Source organism: Giraffa tippelskirchi, chromosome 9, assembly GCF_054371585.1.
Source record: "Giraffa tippelskirchi isolate mGirTip1 chromosome 9, T2T-mGirTip1v1.2.pri, whole genome shotgun sequence".
NCBI lineage: Eukaryota > Metazoa > Chordata > Mammalia > Artiodactyla > Giraffidae > Giraffa > Giraffa tippelskirchi.
In genome coordinates, this window is record NC_137283.1 from 44,665,556 (window position 1) to 44,685,563 (window position 20,008).

The following is a 20,008-nucleotide window of genomic DNA, read 5'->3' on the forward strand; positions in this document are numbered from 1 at the left end:
TGATATTAAATGCAGCCTGCTTTTCACAAATCCAGAGGCATTTTCTGGCAGTCCTGGGATGAGATGGATAAGGAAGACTCATGGTCCAGGGCTGAACCATCTGGATGGAGTTGGGGAGCAAAATGAGTGGGGAACACACCTACCAGTTTGGCAAAACCTAAACTCTAGACTCGCAGTCTGTTGTCCTGCTAGACTTCAGGGCTCATTCCCCAGTGGGATTTCACATTAGTGACTGAAATTGGTTGTTAGGAATTTTTGCCTTAAATATAGCAACTTTAAATAGTCCTCCTTTAATGTATTTAAATTTTTGTGGAGAAATTTGTGTTTCTTCCTCCTTGTTACTTTTATCCCCCTGGAATAAACCACTCCCAAGTCTTTGTCAGAGATACTAAGAAGAAGCAAATTATGAAATAGAAACATTATGAGATAGAAATCAAAATAACGATGATAATGATAGCAGCAGAGACTGCCAGGTCTGGCACATCTATAACGTGCCACGCACTATGCTGGACAGTTACAAACTCTTTCTAGTTCCATTTTAAAGATAAGGAAACTGATTCTGGGAGTCCTGAAGTCCACTGTCCCAGTACATCACCTGCCCAAGGTAGAGATCAGCTAAATTCTGTGTTGTGTCCAAGAAGAGTGGAAAGAGGCCTTGAACTTTATTTACTACCCACCAGACAGTATGAGGTGGAGAGGAAAGGTGGCATGAGAGGTGCAGTCAAGACACCAGGTAACATTGAAGCACAGAGCAGGTTGTCTGCCTCCAACTATTACCAAATAAATGAAATGGGTGGTTCCTGGAGGAGGGGGCTGGGATCAGGCTTTCTTGGGGGCCCTGACAAAATATCATCACACCTAGTGCTCCAGGCATGTGAGAGAGTTGAAGAGGGCATGGTGGATGAAGATAAGGTAGAGTTCATCTGCAAGGGTCCTCCAATGTGTTCCCCTTGGGGCCCCCGCTGCAGAGCCACCGTGAAGCTCTTTCAATACCATCAGCATATGGATTTGGGGGCTGCTTGCAGAGGGGATGTTTACAAGGCATAAAATCTTAGATAAGACACTCTAGAGTGAAGATAAGCATATCTTGTGGGGCTTCGGATTCTAAAGTGGCATCTGATAAACTGTAGTTAAGCTGGTATCATCAATGTAAAACACCTCATTTGATACGTGATCTTGTCCCATTAACTAAGTCTCCCTTGAGGCCTCTAACAAAAAGCTGAAGATTTGCTCTGATTGGAAAGGGAATAAAACTCACCTCAGGTTCAGAGACAGGGTGAACACTGTCACACCTTTCCCACCAACAAGTACTAGCATAACGCCAGCCTTGCAAGAGCCTTGCTGCAGCTCCCTGGAACTTGGCATCCTGACAGCAAATCTGTGCTGAATTCCAAGGCCAGATCGTACAGCCTGACCCAGAAGTTTCAGTAGTTTCTGCTAATCCATCACTCAGAGACTACATCTCACTGCCCAGTGCTCTAAGATGCTCTGGCCTGGCCCAGGAACCCTTTCCAAATCCAGTTCCCCTTCAGCTCCCAACATATACCCATACCCCCATACTGAACAATCTTACTGATGCTTTTTCTCTTGTTACAGTTATAGAAGCTGTTCCTACTGCCACTGGACAACCCATGTAAAAGGTATAAACCATGTCATATTTTCTAATATTCTCCAAAGCATTTAGCTCCTGTACTGGATGCAGTATGCACTTATTCATTCATGAATTCATTCATTCAGAAAAACATGGTTGAATGACTACTATGTGCCAGGCATTGTGCTAGGATTTGGGGACAAAGCAATGGGAAAAACTAGGCAAAGCCTTAATTCAGCAGCAAGTATAGTCCAGTGGGGAAACAGAGAATCCAATAATTATCTAATTAAACATAAGATTATAGTCATGATTAGTATCAGAAGGGGCAAAACATGATGCTAGGGAACATGTTCTTAGGCAAGGTCTCCATACTATATCATTGATCAAGCTGGAATTTGAGGAATAAATAGGCACTAAAAGGGGGAGGGGGCAGAGTGGCCCTGCCATTGTCAACTGAAATTTAAATACCTGGAATTCAGAGGACAAAAAGCTGGTGGGGGCTGGGGGCAGTTCAGGATGAGAACCTAGCAGGACCTTGAAGACCCTAGGCTGCAGTCTGTTGGTAATCTCAGGAGCAATGGAGGCCCCTAGAAGGTCTGAAGAGAAGGCAGACACAAACTACTGTCATTTGGAGAGCAACCAAGCAGAGGCAGGAGGGTGGGAGTGGGAAGGCTGTGTAGAGGCTCCTGCTGCCCTTCCAGCGGTAGAAGATGGTGCCTGCACTAGGGTGGCAGAATGGCAGAGTGAGAGAAGCCACTGATACAGAAAGGACGAGCTCACCAAACATGTTTTGTGCTCTGAAGCCAGGTACTTACTCCAGAGGTAGAAGCTCTCTTATGCACTGTCCCAGCATCCAAGGAGGGAGTCCTCAACAGCAGGAAGCCTGGAGGACAGTGCTCCAGAGCACTGAATCCTGGGGGCATTTGCCCTAAAGGGAGCAGGCATGTTCCTTAGCGCACGAGTGGGAAAAATCTATGGAAACAGGGAAGAATTTGTTCTCCAGCAGCTGTATTGTCACAGATTTGCTAACACTGATTTCTTTGCTGCAACAGTCCTCAGAATGTACATCCCTGCCAGCCATTCTTGCAGCGTGTCTCTAATTGATAGAACTTATTCATAAGAAGCATGGAAAAGAAAAAGAAGCAGCCCTGGACCACACATTTGGGTTTGGAAACCTTCAGCAAGGCTCTTTCTGGGCACTGCTATTAGGCTCACATGGTGCCAGCTGCCCTGTGTGCCTGTGCCTTATGATCACAGCTCCTGGAAAAGCACGTACTATTGCTGAAGGATGGGAGAACTGAGGTTCTGTGAGGGGAGAGCTACACAGTCTGAGATGGTCTAGGTGATCCTTTTCACCTAAAGTGTCCCTCAGTGGAGGCGGTGCAGGGGATATGGGTAGAGGGGTGGGGCTCATAGACACTTAGTCCTGGGTCTCTGTCCCAAATACACGCCCCCCCCCAAGTAAAGCCAAATAAACTTATCCACTCAGTCAACAAGCATTTAAAAATACCTAGGGTACTTGAATTCTTGTTCTATGTTCCATGGTGGGGGGTGGGAGTATAGCAACACAAAGAAACAATTCTGGAGAAAACTGATGTTAAAACAAATCACACACAATAAAAGACAACTCCCAACTAAAGAACAGAATATACAGCTTTCATCTTCTGGTACGAACCATTCCTGATATTCACTCAGAAAGTCTCCTCTCATTCCAACATTTCAGAAGAGAGAAAGGAATTTAAACATACTTCCTTCCTTCCATCTTGTGGCTCCCAGTGAAATATGATTTTGTGAGCCTGCCATTTGCACCGATGCTATCAGGTTTTTATTGATATTTAATATAAACACAGCCCCAAGGCTAGTAGGTACTCTGACAGGGTCTGAAATATAATTGCCAGGGAACTGTACAAATATGTGTAGCAATTAAGGAGCTGTCAAGGATATTGCTGGTGTGAAGACATAGAACTGTGGGATGGACAAAGGAAGACGCTGAATCAGATGCTGAGGGAGCAGAGGGCTGCAGAGGAAACAAGGTAGCATATCACCAGGCATTGGGTCCAGAAACCACAGGCAGGGAGATAAGTGGATTGTGGACACTCAGAAAGGCAAACAGAGCCGAGTGTAACTTTCCTGTTTGTTTTTAACCTCCAAAGGCAGAGAGCTGACTCTCCTGCATTTGCTTAGATTTATATGGAGAGATGACAAGCAGCCTTGAGTCTGGCTTCTGAGAGAGGCCCAGGTTGGGGCATGGTAAGGAATTAATAATCTGCACTGCTTTTAAGACCTGTCACAAGGTACCAGCATGAAAAACTGGCTTGTGGGTAGGAAAGATGGAGGTGAATATGGATGAAAGATGAGTTCTGAGTGAGGAAGAAGGAAATATGAGCCTGCTGGGAGACAAGGTACAGCAGAAGGAAGATTTGAGCTGAGCCCTGAGGAGGACCATAGAATTTCTCTGAACTGCTTTTCAGTGCAACTCCTGCCCACATCTATGCTGTCATCGATTTAAAATGCCACTCAGTGGTAGTGGGGACCAGTATGGTCATGATAATGGAGGTGCATACACATTCTCCTCCCTGTACCAGGATCACACCATCCTTTGAGATGCTGGAAACCGTGGTCTTTATAACTGGATGAGGTAGGGTGAGGAAAGAGGAGGCAGGATGGGGTGAGGGGGGAGTTCTAGTTAATGGCAAGGATTTGAAAATCAGAATGATCCTAGTAATACAGTCTTTTGTGCCTTCATTTACCTTTAAATTCCCAGGAGAGAGCACCCTTTCTCAAATTTGGAATGCTACTGCTACATATCAGAGCTACAAATAGCCATTGAAATAGCAGAATAAATAAATTTTTATCTCCTTTTTTTGAACCATGGATGGGAAGGGGCTTATGCCTTGCCCTCAGCTCCTTCTCAAAACCACACACACACACTATATGCCATCCCAGGTAAGCGCTTTCAGGTAGAAGACAAAGAAATCTTTAAAGACTTAGGCCTCTGTATATTTCATTACATCAGAGTAATTTTATGCAAAACATCAAACCCATGGATACACAGATTATTGCTCAGAACAGGCTAAATGTATTTAGATAAAATAAAGAGAGTCGGTTTAAAGATAAGCACTAAGTAATCAAACAGGCATTGGGCAGAAACAGATGAAGACGTGAGTACGGCCCATGGATGACTGGGACTGGGGAAATGTAGCTCCAGTGGCTCAAAGTGGCCATGTTCATCACCTCCTCCCAGTTTCCTGCCTAGGTAACTATCACCTCAACCTTAACAGCATCTACACCAGGAGGGTGACAGGTGACCTGTGAACACATTTCTTGTATAAAGAAAACTGTGGGTTTTCTTTAAAAAAATATATAAATGATATATCATCTATGTCTTCTAGCTCTGAAACTGACAAAATCCTGAAGGCATTCAACCCCAAGAATAAGAAAATACAGTTGTGATCACATAACCAAGGGCATTTCTAGCTTGACACCACTAAAAGTATACAAAAAGAAGTCAGAAGTAGGCTTGAGAAAGGGCAGAAGATGCTCTAAGATGCAGACAATGTTCTCTGCAAATAAGCTTCAGGGATGATCCACCCCCTCAAGAGCTCCGTGGAAGAAGCCAATTTCGTGCCAAGGTGGTTTTGATGGATATGGCACCAGGGAACTGGGCTCATATGGCTAAAACATTATAGGAATTTGCTTTCGATGCTCAATTTCATGTGAAGATATTCAGGTCATAAGCTCCCTTCACTCCCACCCCAACCCCTAACATTGGAAGTTCAAACTTCTCCCCAAGAGCATGATGTCCACTAGGAATAATGCCAGCTTCTAACAATGCTGGCCAAGAATTAATAACAAAGATGTACCAGCCATCTTTCCACCAGGCCTCATTCACCCCACAAGTGCTGGTATCAACTTTTTTTTTTTTGGCTTGCTGAACAACAGCAGTGGGCCCTAAATTAATTGAGACCAAATGACTGAGTTTATGGATCTTCAGAGGCTAACACACACTGGATCCTGAGTGGCAGGGATGGGTGCTTGATGCTGCCCTTCTCTTGTCACATATGATTGTAAAAAATCAAAGGCTGTAGGTTTAATTCTATTTCATGGTTTGTAACTAGCATGAGCATATAATTATCCGAACTGGATCATTTTTGAGAGGAACTATTTTCATTAATGTATAGAGATAAATAGTGTAAGTATATTGTCAGCAGGACATAATGGACAGACACTCCATTTATAACCATCCCATTCCACAGGGGATGGAACTCAATGACTCTGTGTGTGTGTGTGTGTGCGCGCGCATGCAAGTGTGTGTGTGATCTCTGATGTGATCACGATGTGCACAATCAAAAAGGATTGGAGCAGGAATCATTTTATAACACCTTCTTTTAACACTTAGCCAATCATTGTATATAAGACCATGGCCTTTTGAGTATCGGGAGCAGATGACTAGCTGTGAATGTTCAGCCAAAGTGTTTTATTGATGGGAGGAGAAATGGAGAACATTAATTAATCTACTAAATTGCTTAACTGGTTGCTACTTAAGACTGTTTCTACTGTAATTGTGTCAATATATCCTCTACTTTTTCAAGCTGGGAATCTCTCCAATTTAAGGAACCAAATAGCCAAATTAAAATATCTTTAAAAATTCTGGCCCATATAACTGCTTAGGGGTAGAAACTGCTTCAAGGGCAAGTTAGGGATAGGAGCCGCTTCAAGCGTAGGTCGGTCATCCAGAGATTGTCAATGGTTTCATAAAGGTTCTGGTTTCTGTCTTTCTATTCTGTATCTCACTGGGCTGGCTCCATCCTCAGACCCCATTTCTCACACACCCTAGCCTTGTACCCTGCAACCCTTGCCCCAGCATCTCCAAGCTTTCCTCTGATGGGGCCAGAGAACTGCTGGGGCACTTAAATCATCAACATTTTTCCTACTCTACTCACAGGTGGAATGTGAGATTTTCAAATGTCTTACTTTAATTGACTTTGACCACTGTACACCCATCCCTGAGCTAATAAAAAACAGGAAGGGAAAGGGGGAGTGTGATGAATTGGAATGGAAATACATACATTATTGATACTATATATAACATAGGTAACTAATGAGAACCCACTGTATAGCTCAGGGAACCCTACTCAGTGCTCTGTGGTGACCTAAATGGGAAGGAAATCCAAAAAAGAGAGATATATGTATACATACAGATGATTCTCTCCACTATACAGTAGAAACTAACACAACATTGTAAAGCAACTATACTCTAAAAAGTTAATTTAAAAAAATAATAAAGTGCACTAGACATTAAAGGGTTAAACAATGAAAAAAGAAAACTTGGAGAAGAATGAGGCATACTGATCAAATCTGCTTCAACACACTTAAGTCTTGGGTCTGATTTAAAGCCCAGCAGCCACGAAAGATAGTCAGGGTGGCACTGGCAGGAAGAAGAAAGACAGGGTGCCAAACCAGAAATATCTCCTCCAAGTTTTCAATATGGTCACAAACACCCAAAGAGTCATCACAGAGGCCACAAAATCATGTGACTTGGGATTTCACCAAGCACTAATTCTGTTAAATAATTTAAATCTGGCAGGATCATTCCCCAAGTGAAGCATTTTCATACCACACTAGGGTACAAAAAATTTGTTCAGTGTTCAAAAGTGTTCAGTGTTCTGTTCAGTGTTCAGTGTTCTGTACATGGCGGACAGAAGAAAGTTAATCAAGGAAAGTTTCATGCAAATGATAGATCTCTTGAGATACAAGGGAAAAAAAAATCAAAGACGGGAGAAAGAAATGCTTTGCGGGAAATAATGCATCAAGTTCAGAAGATTACATGCTACAAATAACAATGGAAAAGAAAAAAGTGCTATTGCTACTAAAATAAAACCAACCAGACCATACATATTTAACAGAAACTTCACCAAGGAAGAAGCCAGCTGCTACAAAAATGATGTATGACAAGGACAGTCTTCAGAAATGGAAGCTGATCTCCAAAGCTTTCAAGGACAGACCTACTTACAGATTTTAGTTGGAATTGTTTTAATAAGAGCATGCTTTCAAGTCAAAGCATGAAAAATCTTTTCTTAAAAATTTTAGATGTCCAAACTTTATTATTTTCTGATTTGTGGAAATATTTATTCAGGAAGGTCTTCTAGCAATAAAGATGCTAAAACTTTTATATAGCGATGGTGGTTTATTTAATCAGTTTGATTAAACAGTTTCAACATATTTTAAACTGCTAGAAGTAGAGTAAATCAAAACTCCAGTATCTTTTTGGAGTCCTAATATATTTGATTATAATTTTAGTATAGAAGGTAACTAGAAAAAAAGACAAGCCGTCTATGCAAATACAATAGAATTCAGCTTTCTTATTTAATCTACCATGATTTCACCCTTTGGTCTGTTTGATCATTGTTAAATAGCTTGGTTCTATTTTGTATGTAAATTAAAGGGAATGCAAATGTAAAGCTGATGCTATTTCAACAGCATTTACATGATTAGAATATAACAAAGTATGTGTAAGAACTGAAAGTCATGTTACTCGTGGCATGTCCCAAAGCAAGGACCATCCATGATGCCAGGCCAGAATTTACAAGGTCAAAACAAAAAAGGCTACTTTGAGACTTCTCTGGTGGTACAGTGGATAAGAATCCGCCTGCTAATGTAGGGGATATGGGTTTGATAACTAGTTCAGAAAGGTTCCACAAACCAGGGAGCAACTAAGCCCTTGTGCCACAAATACTGAGCCCACACTCTAGAACCATTGAGCCGCCACTACTGAGACCATATTGCTAAAATCACCGAAGCCTGTGCACCTAGAGCCTGTGCTCTGCAATAAGAGAAGTCACCACGATAAGAAGCCCAAGCACAGCAACTAGAGAGTAGCCCCTGTTCCCCGCAACTATAGAAATTTTGTGTGCAGCAACGAAGATTAAGCACAATCAAAAAAGTAAATAAACTATATTTTTAAAAAAGGTAAGCCAGTCACTGTGAGGTCATGAGATGAGTGGACTCCACAACAAGAATAGGAAAAGATGTGAAGAGAGGATAATAAAGTTTGTTTCAGAACAATAGTTTATCATCAAATATAGAATTATTTAAGAGAAAACATGTTACTCAAAGCAAATATTTGATTTAATTTCCAGTTGTTCAATATTTGTTCTCTAAAACATATTATGTATTTACCATGTATATTTGGAGATCTTATCTCTCACAATTGAATAAAGAATGAGACAGTTAATTAGCATATGGGATCAATACAAATTCCTACAGGGGGTCAATCCAATCCTTCTGAATAACACAGTCTATACAAGAAGAAAAGGAAAGAAAAGAAACACAAGAAAAAATGGGCTCTTGTGTTTTGAAAGTAGTGGATTACAGGGCACTTAGGGGTACAAAAAAATTAATAACTTTCTGAGTCCTTAACTTTCTCCAGACACTGTCTTTAAAACAAAGGAGGAAAAAAAAGGTTCAAATGTTTAAAATCTCTCCAGAACTATTAGCAAAAACAATATGGAAATACATAACAGATGCACAAAGGCATCTTGGGATGAATATATTACAGACCCACGGCTACAAATTCTAAAATCTACTTAATTGTGCCAAAGAGAAACATACGAAAGACCTTTTGATAAACAAAATACAGACAGTGTTTCAAAACAAAAAAAAAATTCTTGAGGTCTTGAGCCAAGGACTATTCCTCAGTTGGATATTTCAGACTCTGACTAGACCACCAAAACAGGCTCTGCTGTCACGCTGGCCACCTCTGAGAACAGCGACGCAGCCCAAGCCTTGGTTCTAGATGGTGAGAGAATGGAATAATAAATGAATTCTGTAAGAAGATTCCACTTGGGGCTTTTAATCTTAGACCAAATATAGAGCTATTTTCTTGGGGGAGAGAATGGAAATCACTAGTTTTATTCTTTCCCTTAAAAAATAACTTCTCATAATTAACAAAAATATCCTCAATATTTGAAAAAATCATATGATCAGAGAGAAAATTGAAACCACTCTAATTCTGTTCATAACCACTGCTGACATCCTGATGTTAAAGCCATCTATTTCCTTCTCTGTACATTTTGCTTGTATAAACTGGAATTGTGTTGTATGTACTCCTTCACAACTTAAACCCTTCCTTTTTGTTCCATTTATCAGTTTACCGAGACACATATGCCACCCTCATCTGTAATAGCAGTACAGCATTCCACTGAAAATGGGGAGAAGTAAAGAAATCTGTTTTCCTGAGTGGCATTTTCCATACCTAGAGTCTTTGGAGGGATTTGCTTTAAGATAAATAACTTCCTCACAAGTGTAAGAAGAAAGGTGTTAGTGTACAGAGAAACGAAGCCTGTGTTTTCACTACAGAAATGTACATGCATAAGCCAGTTCAACAGCTCACTGTTCTTGACATGTCCAAAATGATACCCCCAAACCTTTCTCTCACATCTTTCTCCTATAAACAAACAGTATCACTGTCTCAAATTTTCATTATGAAATACTTTCAGACTTCAAAACATTTGCAAAAATTGTGGGAAAAAAAGAATCCCATATACCCTTTATGTACTTTACCCAACTTCCCCAAAGGTTAACCTCTTACTAAACCACAGTCCAATCATCAAAAACACATCTCATATAATACTAGCACCTCATCTACAGATCTTATTTAAATTCCATCCACAGTCCCAGATCCAATCCAGGACCACCCATTACAACAGTTGTCCTGTCTTTGTGCTCAGTCGCATCCAACTCTTTGCGACCCCATGGATCTTAGCCCACCAGTCTCCTCTGTCCATGGGATTTTTCAGGCAAGAATACTGGAGTGGGTTGCCATGCCCTCCTCCAGGGGATCTTCTCAACCCAGGGATCGAATCCAAGTCTCTTGTATATCCTGCATTGCAGGCAGATTCTTTACCGCTTGAGCCAACAGGGAAGTCCATCCAGTCTCTTTAGTATCCTCTAAATCACATAGCTCCTCAGGCTTTCTCTGTCTTTCATGATGTGGATACCTTCCACCTTCCCCTGCAGTCCTGCAGGAAACTGTCTATCAGGACTCAGAGAAGCCCTGACTAGTCCGTTGTTTAGTACAGCTGCCATAACAAAATCCTCCAACTGAGCAGCTTAACACAACAGAAATTACTTCTCTCACCCTTCTGGGGACCAGAAGTACAAAATCAAGGTGTCAGCAAGGCTGGTTTCTTCTGGAGGCTCCAAGTGAGAAACTGCCCCATGTCGTTCTTCTATTAACATCTTCTAGTGATTACTGGCAATCCCTGGCATTCCGTGGCCTGTCTAAGCATAACTCCAACCTCTATTTTGGTATTTACGTGGCCCTCCACTATGTTTGTCTCTGTGTGCCTCTTCTCTTCTTATGATACTGGTCACTGGATTTAGGGCCCACCCTAAAATCCAATACAACCTCATCTCCGGATCCTGCAACGACCCTATTTCCAATTGAAGCCACACAGCCTGAGGTGGACATGACTTCTCGAGGGAACATTATTCAATCTACTAAAATGTTCTTCAACTCAGTTGTTTAAAATGCATTTTTTGGACAATGACTAGGTTAGGAGTCTTGTTAGATAATTTTTCACATTATCTTTTTATGAGATAGCATGAGCAGGTGAAAAGGATCATTTAATCTCTTTTTCTTTCTCTTTTTTTGGCCACACCATGCAGTTTACAGGATCTCAATTCCCTGACCATGTATTGAACCCCAGTCACAGCAGTGAAAGCCCTGAATTCTAACCACTAGACAATCAGGGAACTTCCAGGATCATTTAATTCCTAAAAATAGTATCAAACAAACTCAAAACACCCTTGGTATCCTGGAAGTGATAACTGCAAATTATATTTAGTCTTACCTTTGGTATTTGAATTATAGATAAAACTCAGCAGCAGCTTCACAGTTCACTAATGTTTGTTACTCCAGGTGAAAATGTACTCATAAACAATCTGTTGACTACGGGAGAAATGCAAACACTTCTGCCCATAAAGGCAACAGGAGCTTGAAGCTGCTACTAAATTGGATGTTCTTATATGAGGTCATTATTTCCAAGAACTGCCAAGACTAGCTCTGCCTCACAAGCCAAGTGAAAAGGACAACTGGGACAATCGCCATGCTCAATAGCCCAGCTGCCACTTGATTACAGACAGAGATGAGGTTCACTTGCAGGATTTGTGCCCTGCAGAAATTCACCAGGGGAGAGACAGCAGCTTGTCCTTTCCAGGATGACTGCAAATGGAGTCAGTGGTAATTTCACTGCTACCCATAGGGTTTCCAGACACCACTCTTTTACTCCTTCTGAGTAAAACTGATAGGTGTTCATCTCTTTCAGTCTAGCAGTGAAGCTGGCTCCTCGCAGGTTTTTTGTGCTGAGATGCCTGGCCACGAACTGGTGAACGCAGAATATTCCCTAACAATCCTCATCTCTCTGGGCTCACAGTTAAATGTATTTCTTTCTTCACAATTACCTTAATCAAAAAGAGGAGACCCCCTCATGCTCACAATTCATGAGCTACCTTCCCCAGGATCAAGTTTACCAATTTCAAAGAGTTAAAGCTTTGGAAATATCCAAAGCATGTATACACACCCATGGAAGCACTGTCTTACCTGTGTGACTGCATGGAATTTATCTTAGATTGAGAAGTCTTCGGTCAGGGAAGGCAAAGAGATGCCCAGTTTTCATATGGAAACAGGGAACAAACCACACAAATCTCCAAGTAGCAAAAGAAACCATTTCACACACACACACACACACACACACACACACATACACACACTCTCTCTCTCTCTCAAAATACAATATAAGCAATACCGATGGTCCTGGAAAAGCAACCACAAACTGTTCATCGGAAAGGCTTCTCAGGTGGCTCAGTGGTAAAGAATCCACCTGCAAATGCAGGCGACGCAGGATGCATGGTTCATTTTCTAGTCTAGAGTAATTCAGTGGAAAGCCCACATTTTTAGATGGAATACATAAAGCACAACCATAAATACTCATGTGTAAATAGCTCTTAGCAATGAAATCTCTGAGAGAGTCTCTGTAAGGTGAAACTTCTAATTTTCCAACAAATAGCCTTTGCTTTGGCCATTCTGCCTGGGGGCCACTTCATCTGCTCTCCAGACAAGAATGAGCACAGAGCTGACAAAGACAAATTGATCAGTAGAAGTCCTGTTCACACCAGGCATTAGTCAACATCCTGGCAGGTGACCTGTCCACCTGCCTCTACTGTTAGCTGGGCCATGAGGCCTGATACAAATGTCGACCCGGGTCAGTTTACCAGCTGAGAACGTAGTCTGCCATCATATATTCATTCAACAAACTTATAGCAGCACAAAGTGATACCTCTGTAATTCTTCATAATTTGGAGCTATCAATATTTTGTTTCCCTAATACCAACCTTACCAGAAAGGTAAATCACGGTGGGATATACCTTTTAGCTTCTGCATAAAACAAAGTTAGCAACTATGTCAGAGAGAATAAAACCATGTATTTTAACCCCAAATCCTCACAAAGTCCAAAATCAAAACAATGGCATTGTTATAATGAAAATGTTTTATAGAATAAAATTGTAAGGTTCTGAACCAAGAAGGTAACAGAAAGTAGACATTATAACACAGATTGGCACTGATATTTGTTAATTTATTTAAATGTTTCTTAGCACTTACCTTATGTGAGGCACAATTTGAAAGCAGTGATTTTCAAATTTTAAAATGCATCAGAATCAATTGGAGGACTTGTAAAATAGAGATTTTTGTTCCTTCTCCCTGACCTCCAAATAATTGATTCAATAGATCTGGGAAGGACCCAAGAATCTGCATTTCTAACAAGTTCCCACATAATACTGATGCTCCTCTTCACAACAGAAGAACCACTATTCATATTATGAAAACACAGCAGAGAATAAATAAAATCCCCTCTTTCCTGGAGCTTACATTCCTTTGGAGTGATGACAATCCAGTGTAAAGTAATTTCATTATCATTCTCCCATGAAAAATAAAGTCAGAAGAGAACTGAGAATAACGGAGGAAGTAGGGATCATTTTCTAAAAGAATATGGTCAGAGAAGGCATCTCAGAGGAGGTAACATTCAAACAGATGAAATGGATGAAGAGAGGAGAGTCCATGAACAAAGAAGAGAATAGAATCCAAACAAAGGGAGGATCTCATGGAAGAATCCCAGGTGGTAATGAGCTTTCACTGCTTCAGAACAGCAATCAATGAAAAAAGAGCAGAGAAAACATGGAAGAAGATGAACTCCCAGTAGGCAGAAGGGCAGATTAGATTGATAAGATTTTTCTTTTATTGGAAGGTGATGAATGGAGAAGTGTTTTAAAAAGAACCCCTTGGCTATTTGAGACATGGATAAAAGACTGTTCAATAACAAGATGGAAACATGAAGACCAGTTAGATAGGAGGCAATTAGAGAAGATGGCAGATTGGACCAGGCTGGTGGTGCCAGATCTGGCAAGGAAGGTGAGAATGGAAGACAGGATAATCTCCCAGGGGAGCAGACAGACTTCCTGTGTAATGGGTTGTGGTGTGACAGGGGAAAAAGGCTCAAGAATGACCACAGTGTTTTCTGTTATTTTTATGGGGGGGGGGGAGTGGTGGCAGGTAGAAATAAAACATTTATTTAGAAAGTTTCAAGCCTACAGAAAAGTTGAAGGGATAAAAAGAGCATGAAGAATACCCGTATTCACTTCTAGATTCTCCCATTGCTAACAATTTATCCCACTGCTTTAACAACTTCACACTTGCCCTACAGAGATACACACAAACATAACACACACACACACTTTTCCTTTTCAAACTACTTGTGGACAAGCAACACACAACACAGTCCTTCCTCCCTTCATATCTTAGAACTACAATGTCCTGAACTTGATGTCAGTTCATTTTTATGCAGCATCTCTTCTGTGTGGTCGTAACACTGAGCTCTATAGAACACACAGCAGCAGCCCATGACATGATCTAGATAGGAACCAGTACCACCAGAATGACACAGATGTGGTCTATACATACAATATAACATCCAGTCAGTCAGTTCAGCCGCTCAGTCGTGTCCGACTCTTTGCAACCCCATGAACCACAGCATGCCAGGCTTCCCTGTCCACACCAACTCCCGGAGTTTACTCAAACTCATGTCCATTGAGTCGGTGATGCCATCCAACCATCTCATCCTGTGTTGTCCCCTTCTCCTCTTGCCTTCAATCTTTCCCAGCATCAGGGTCTTTTCAAATGAGTCAGTTCTTCATATCAGGTGGCCAAGGTCCTGGAGCTTCAGCTTCAGCATCAGTCCTTCCAATGAATATTCAGGACTGATTTCCTTTAGGACTGACCGGTTGGACCTCCTTGCTATCCAAGGGACTCTCAAGAGTCTTCTCCAACACCACAGTTCAAAAGCATCAGTTCTTTGGCACTCAGCTTTCTTTATAGTCCAACTCTCACATCCATACATGACTACTGGAAAAACCATAGCTTTGACTAGACGGACCTTTGTTGGCAAAGTAATGTCTCTGTTTTTTAATATGCTGTCTAGGTTGGTCATAACTTTTCTTCCAAGGAGCAATGTAACAATAGTCATCCTTAAAAAGGGAAAGAACTTATGAATTATGCTACAATGTGGATGACCCTGAGGACATTTTGCTAAATGAAATAGTCCACCACTAAAAGACAAAAACTGTACAATTTCATCTCCATGAGGTAACTGAGTGTATTCAAAACCCTAGAAAGTTTTTTAAAAGGTGATTGCCAGGCTTGGAGGAGGGGAGATGGGGAGTTATTGTTTCATGGGTAAAGAGTTTCAGTTTTGCAAAATGAAAAGTGTTTCTGAGGGTACATAGAGGTGACAGCAGTGATAGGGTTGAAAAAAATATGAATATACTTAACCATTAAATTGCACTCTTAGAACAGTTCAGATAATGTATTTCGTGTTATGTTTATATTTATCACGATAAAACAATTAGGAAAAAAGTTGTTGAGCCCTGGATTGCATGGTTCCACCAACAAGCCGTACAAGTTCTCTGAAGAGAGGTCATCAGGATGCAGGGGGCTTTCAGGAACATGGCTGAGCCCAACAGGAGGTGAGGTGGCTTTGCAAGTAGATGGGATGTAGACAGACAGGAGAAAGCATAGAAGAGATGCCAGGAGGGGGAGACCATTCTGCATAGACCATAAGGAGAAAATGGGTATCTTCACAGAAGTGGCAGAACAGGCCACCTTGTATTGGGAGGAACACGATGGCTGGAGTAGAAAATGAGGTCAGAGAGGCAGGATGGGTACCTCTGAGAGAAGGGGCACCGGCAGCCCGAGAACAGACTGACAAAGGAGGCAGCTCAGGGTCCACTATTTCCATGCATTCTGATCACCTGTGGAAGGATTTTAAGTTTTGAACAGGAAAAATTGACAGAGACAACATATCAAACAAGTGGACTAAAATTCCCTTTTGTACATTTGCCAATGTTGCAAATTTCTAATATCATCTTCTCTGCCTCAAAGCCCTCCTTGACAGGGTGCCACCTCAGCAATTTAAGTTTTTCTCAGTGACTAGCCAACCCTTCTGCATGCATCTGAATGATGACATCTGACATTCCCACCTTTGATTTCACAGAAACGCACTCAACTTTGCTTCCCTTGAATTTTGCAGCACAGCAAGTGATGCTGTCCTCCTCTGAATGACATTTCCAGAGCCTGACTCTCACAGCCATGCTCAGAGACAAGCTTATGACAGTCAAAGTTGACAAAGGCCGGCAGTAATCAAAAGTTTTGCTGGCAAGGGAGGTGGGGGTGGGGGGCAGATTCTTCTGAGGCTACAGAAGCAGCTCCAAATGAGATTGAGGAGTGATGAACAGCTTCCATTTTTTTTTTTTTTGATTAAGTAGGGTTTTTCACTTTGCCACTTAAAGGGAGCTATGAATATCCTTCTATCATATACCCCTATCACCTTTGTCCAAGAGGCAGTTGGGCCAAGTGTACCTTTAATTCTGAAGCACAGGAAGTTCCAGCCCAAGTTTATCCCCAGTGGGTATGCAGAGATGATAATCTACCACAAGTAGGTATGTAAAAATCTTCTGGAAGGTACAGACTACAAAAATCAGAATCATACCAATAGCTAGAGCATGTCATCTGTTTCCACAGCTTCTGATAATACATCCTCGACAAGAACACAAAGCAGAAGAAACAACATCTTGAAACCACTGCAGCTGCCAGCCTGTCTCTTCTGTACACTTTCAAGGGTTTTAATTCTGATATCTTGAACGTTATGTTATATAAACAAAAGGGGCTCTATCCCCTCAGGATTATACACAGGAGGAAAGGATACTCTGGCTGGTTAAGCCTACCTGGGCCCATCGAGGCAGTGCTAGCGTCTGTGTCTGAGAGATGGACCATAAAAGGATATATCTATCCTGTTCTCAGCTCAGTCAACACAGAACAATTTTCCGGGTGTCCTTTTCCCACGAAGAATTCCACATTCAGGCAATAATACATAGGGTGAGTACATCAGGGGCTTGTGCAACCCTGGAAATTTGCTCTATGCTTCTGAGCTTCATTATTTATTTTGTGATTCAGATTTTATTTCAGATTACACCCCATTATAGGTTATTACAAGATACTGAATATAATTTCCTGTGCTTTACAGTAAATCCTTATTGGTTATCAATTTTAAGTATAGTAGTTTGTATTTGTTAATCCCATTTCCTATTTTCTTCCTACCTTCCTACCTCTCCCCTTTGGTAACCATAAGTTTATTTTCTAGGTCTATGAGTCTGTTTCTCTTTGCATATAGATTTATTTGCATTATTTTTAGATTCCACATGTAAGTGATATCATGTAACATTTGTCGTTCTCTGATTTACTTCACTAAATATAATATTTTCTGGGACCATCCACATTGTTGCAAATGGCAAAATTTTCATTCTTTTTCATGGCTTAGTAATATCCCATTGTGTACATACATATATGTCTTAAGCCAATCATCTGTTGATGGGTATTTGGGTTGTTTTCATGTCTTGGATATTGTGAAGTGTTGCTAGGAACACTGGGGTGCACATATCTTTTCAAAATAGACTGCTCATTTTTTCAGAAGTGGGATTCTTGGGTTATATGGTAGCTCTATTTTTAGTTCTTTAAGGAACCTCCAAAAGTGTTTTCCATAACAGCTGCACCAATTTATTAATACATTCCCGCCAACAGTGTACAAAGATTCCCTTTTCTCTATGCCATCTCCAGAATCTTCATCTATAAAATGGGGATTTTAACAGAGCTGATCTTCATAGGGTTGCTGTGAAGACTAAAGGAGATGTATATTCACCCGGCACATAGTTAAGTCCTTCTAAAATGCTAATATCAACTGTTGGACATGTAAACGATCTCAGTCTTCCTAGATACCCATGAGGAGGGTTACCGGAACCATGAAGAATTTCACCTCGTCTTCTACTCCTCTCTCTCCATTGAAACAACATCTGATAAATACCCCAAATAATATTTTATCATGACATGCAATGAGTCTTTTTCATCCCTTTTTACTTGGCCCTTCTCTTTTTTGAAAAAAGTGCCTGCCTTTTAGCATAAAAGTTACTACAATTATTTCTGATTTTTAGGCAGTAAGTTGGAGAATGTAGAAAAAGAAGGCAACATCCAGATCTTCTAATGTGCTTTATGAATATATCATACATGTTTACTTAGATCTCCTCGGCTAGAACTAAGTCATGAAGACCTATCTAGCTTCAAGGAGCTCTGGGATATAAAATCTTACAGCTGGTGGCAAAATGCTTATGGAAAGAATGGAGTTCTGTTATTAAAAAAAAAAAATTGACTATTTTGAAGTTCCTATCAGTTTCTGCCAAGAGATTATGTTTTATGTCTTCAACTGTCTTATAAAATACTAAATAGATCATAACTACTTAACACAATGGAGTTGAGTATGTGGAGAAAGGATGTGATAACATATCTTAGATTGCTAGCTTTACAAATAAATTCACTATTCTTTGCGCCCCCCTTCCCAGCAAAGAAAAAACAAATACTAGAAATACATGCACTAAGGAAACATAAAAAAAAAAAAGAAGAATTTCACCTATATTTTTAAGAACCCAGCCCCAGCCTCCTCACCACTTCATCATTTCAACTTCCACAATACTGTAGTCCCCCATCTTGGTGTTTTAATTTTCAACTCTGACACGCCAAAACATTATAGATGTGTTCAAAATCTCTGCTTTACTTTTTGGCGGGCACTTCCCTGGCCCCAGGTGTCTCTGCACCTCCATCTGAGGCTGGACAAGCCCACAGTGGCCTTGATTTAAGCCATTCAATGGCTTAAATGGTTGCACTTCTCACCAATGAAGTTAATTATCACTCCCCCTTTAAAATAAGATCATGGTCTCTATCCTTTGTCAACAGAGCATTTGACTTCGATTTCTGTCAGCTAAGCTAGTATAAAACACATGTCTGCAGAGAGAGAGTATCTTTGAAACAATTCCTCCTAGCTTGGCCATCCATTATACAGAAATATATGCCACAGGCCTGGAAATGGAAGATAAAGCTCTTTCTGGCACAACCTGAAAGTGTATTGCATCCCTCCTATGACTAAGCTATTTATTAAGAAACAGGGACACTTAAAATGGGAAGAGCATATTATCTCTGCTGCTGAGTTGTCTGAAGGGGGCCAGAGCTCAGGGCAGACTCCTTCTGATCAAAGGTCTGACTTCTTCATCCGGAAGTCGCTCTGGTGTGGTTCTGCCGGTCTTTAGATTTTGATTCCATGAAGATTTTGATTCCATGGTCATGCCTGCCTTCCAACTGCTGGTATGTATGAACAAAAACACAGTGAGATCCTGGCAGATGAAAGGAAGTATCCGTCTGATTGTATCTGGGCTGAAGGTAGGCCAGGTCCAGTCCCATCTCTGTGAAGAGTGCTCCTTCCTTGGCAAGAGTCACTGCTATTAGCACCTGGAGATGGACCGCTAATTTATTACCTGGTCCCTGAGGACCACTTTTCTTTAATGCTGAACTTGGTGAGTGTGCAACAACTCACCATCACAACAGACACACCACAGATTGTGCTGGTATCTCTCTCTCACCACTCATCCCACATTGGAAGCTAGCATGCAGAGGTCCCCATGCAAACACTCGGGGAGCCACTCATCACCCTGTCTTCTGTGAAGGCAGTATTAGGCCCCCCACATCCGTGAAGGTTCATTAGTTTTCCACTCTCATCCCTCAAGTGCTTTTCTTTGCTCAGGTGACACCATACTTGTTAATTCCTAACATCAGCTAATAAATGTCATTTTCAAATATTTTATGCAACTCTGAATGTGAAGGATGAAGATGGCTTTTCCTATGTAAGTTAAAAAAAAAAAAGGAAGAAGAAGAGGAACCACCAAACCCCCAGTTCTGCTTCCTTTGTTATTAACTCAAGTGAGACT

At 41.1% G+C, this 20,008-nt stretch overlaps 1 protein-coding gene and 1 long non-coding RNA gene across 3 annotated transcripts in view; one reads left to right on the forward strand and one right to left on the reverse strand.

Moving 5' to 3' along the window:
* Positions 1–20,008, reverse strand: part of CACNA2D3 (calcium voltage-gated channel auxiliary subunit alpha2delta 3) — an 871,068-nt gene that overhangs the window by 458,385 nt on the left and 392,675 nt on the right. The gene's annotated exons all lie outside the window — the stretch shown is intronic.
* LOC145519903 (uncharacterized) lies at positions 830–3,100 on the forward strand. The gene is made up of 3 exons (XR_014064009.1): positions 830–912; positions 1,597–1,640; positions 2,644–3,100. It is a non-coding gene; the product is annotated as an uncharacterized LOC145519903 (long non-coding RNA).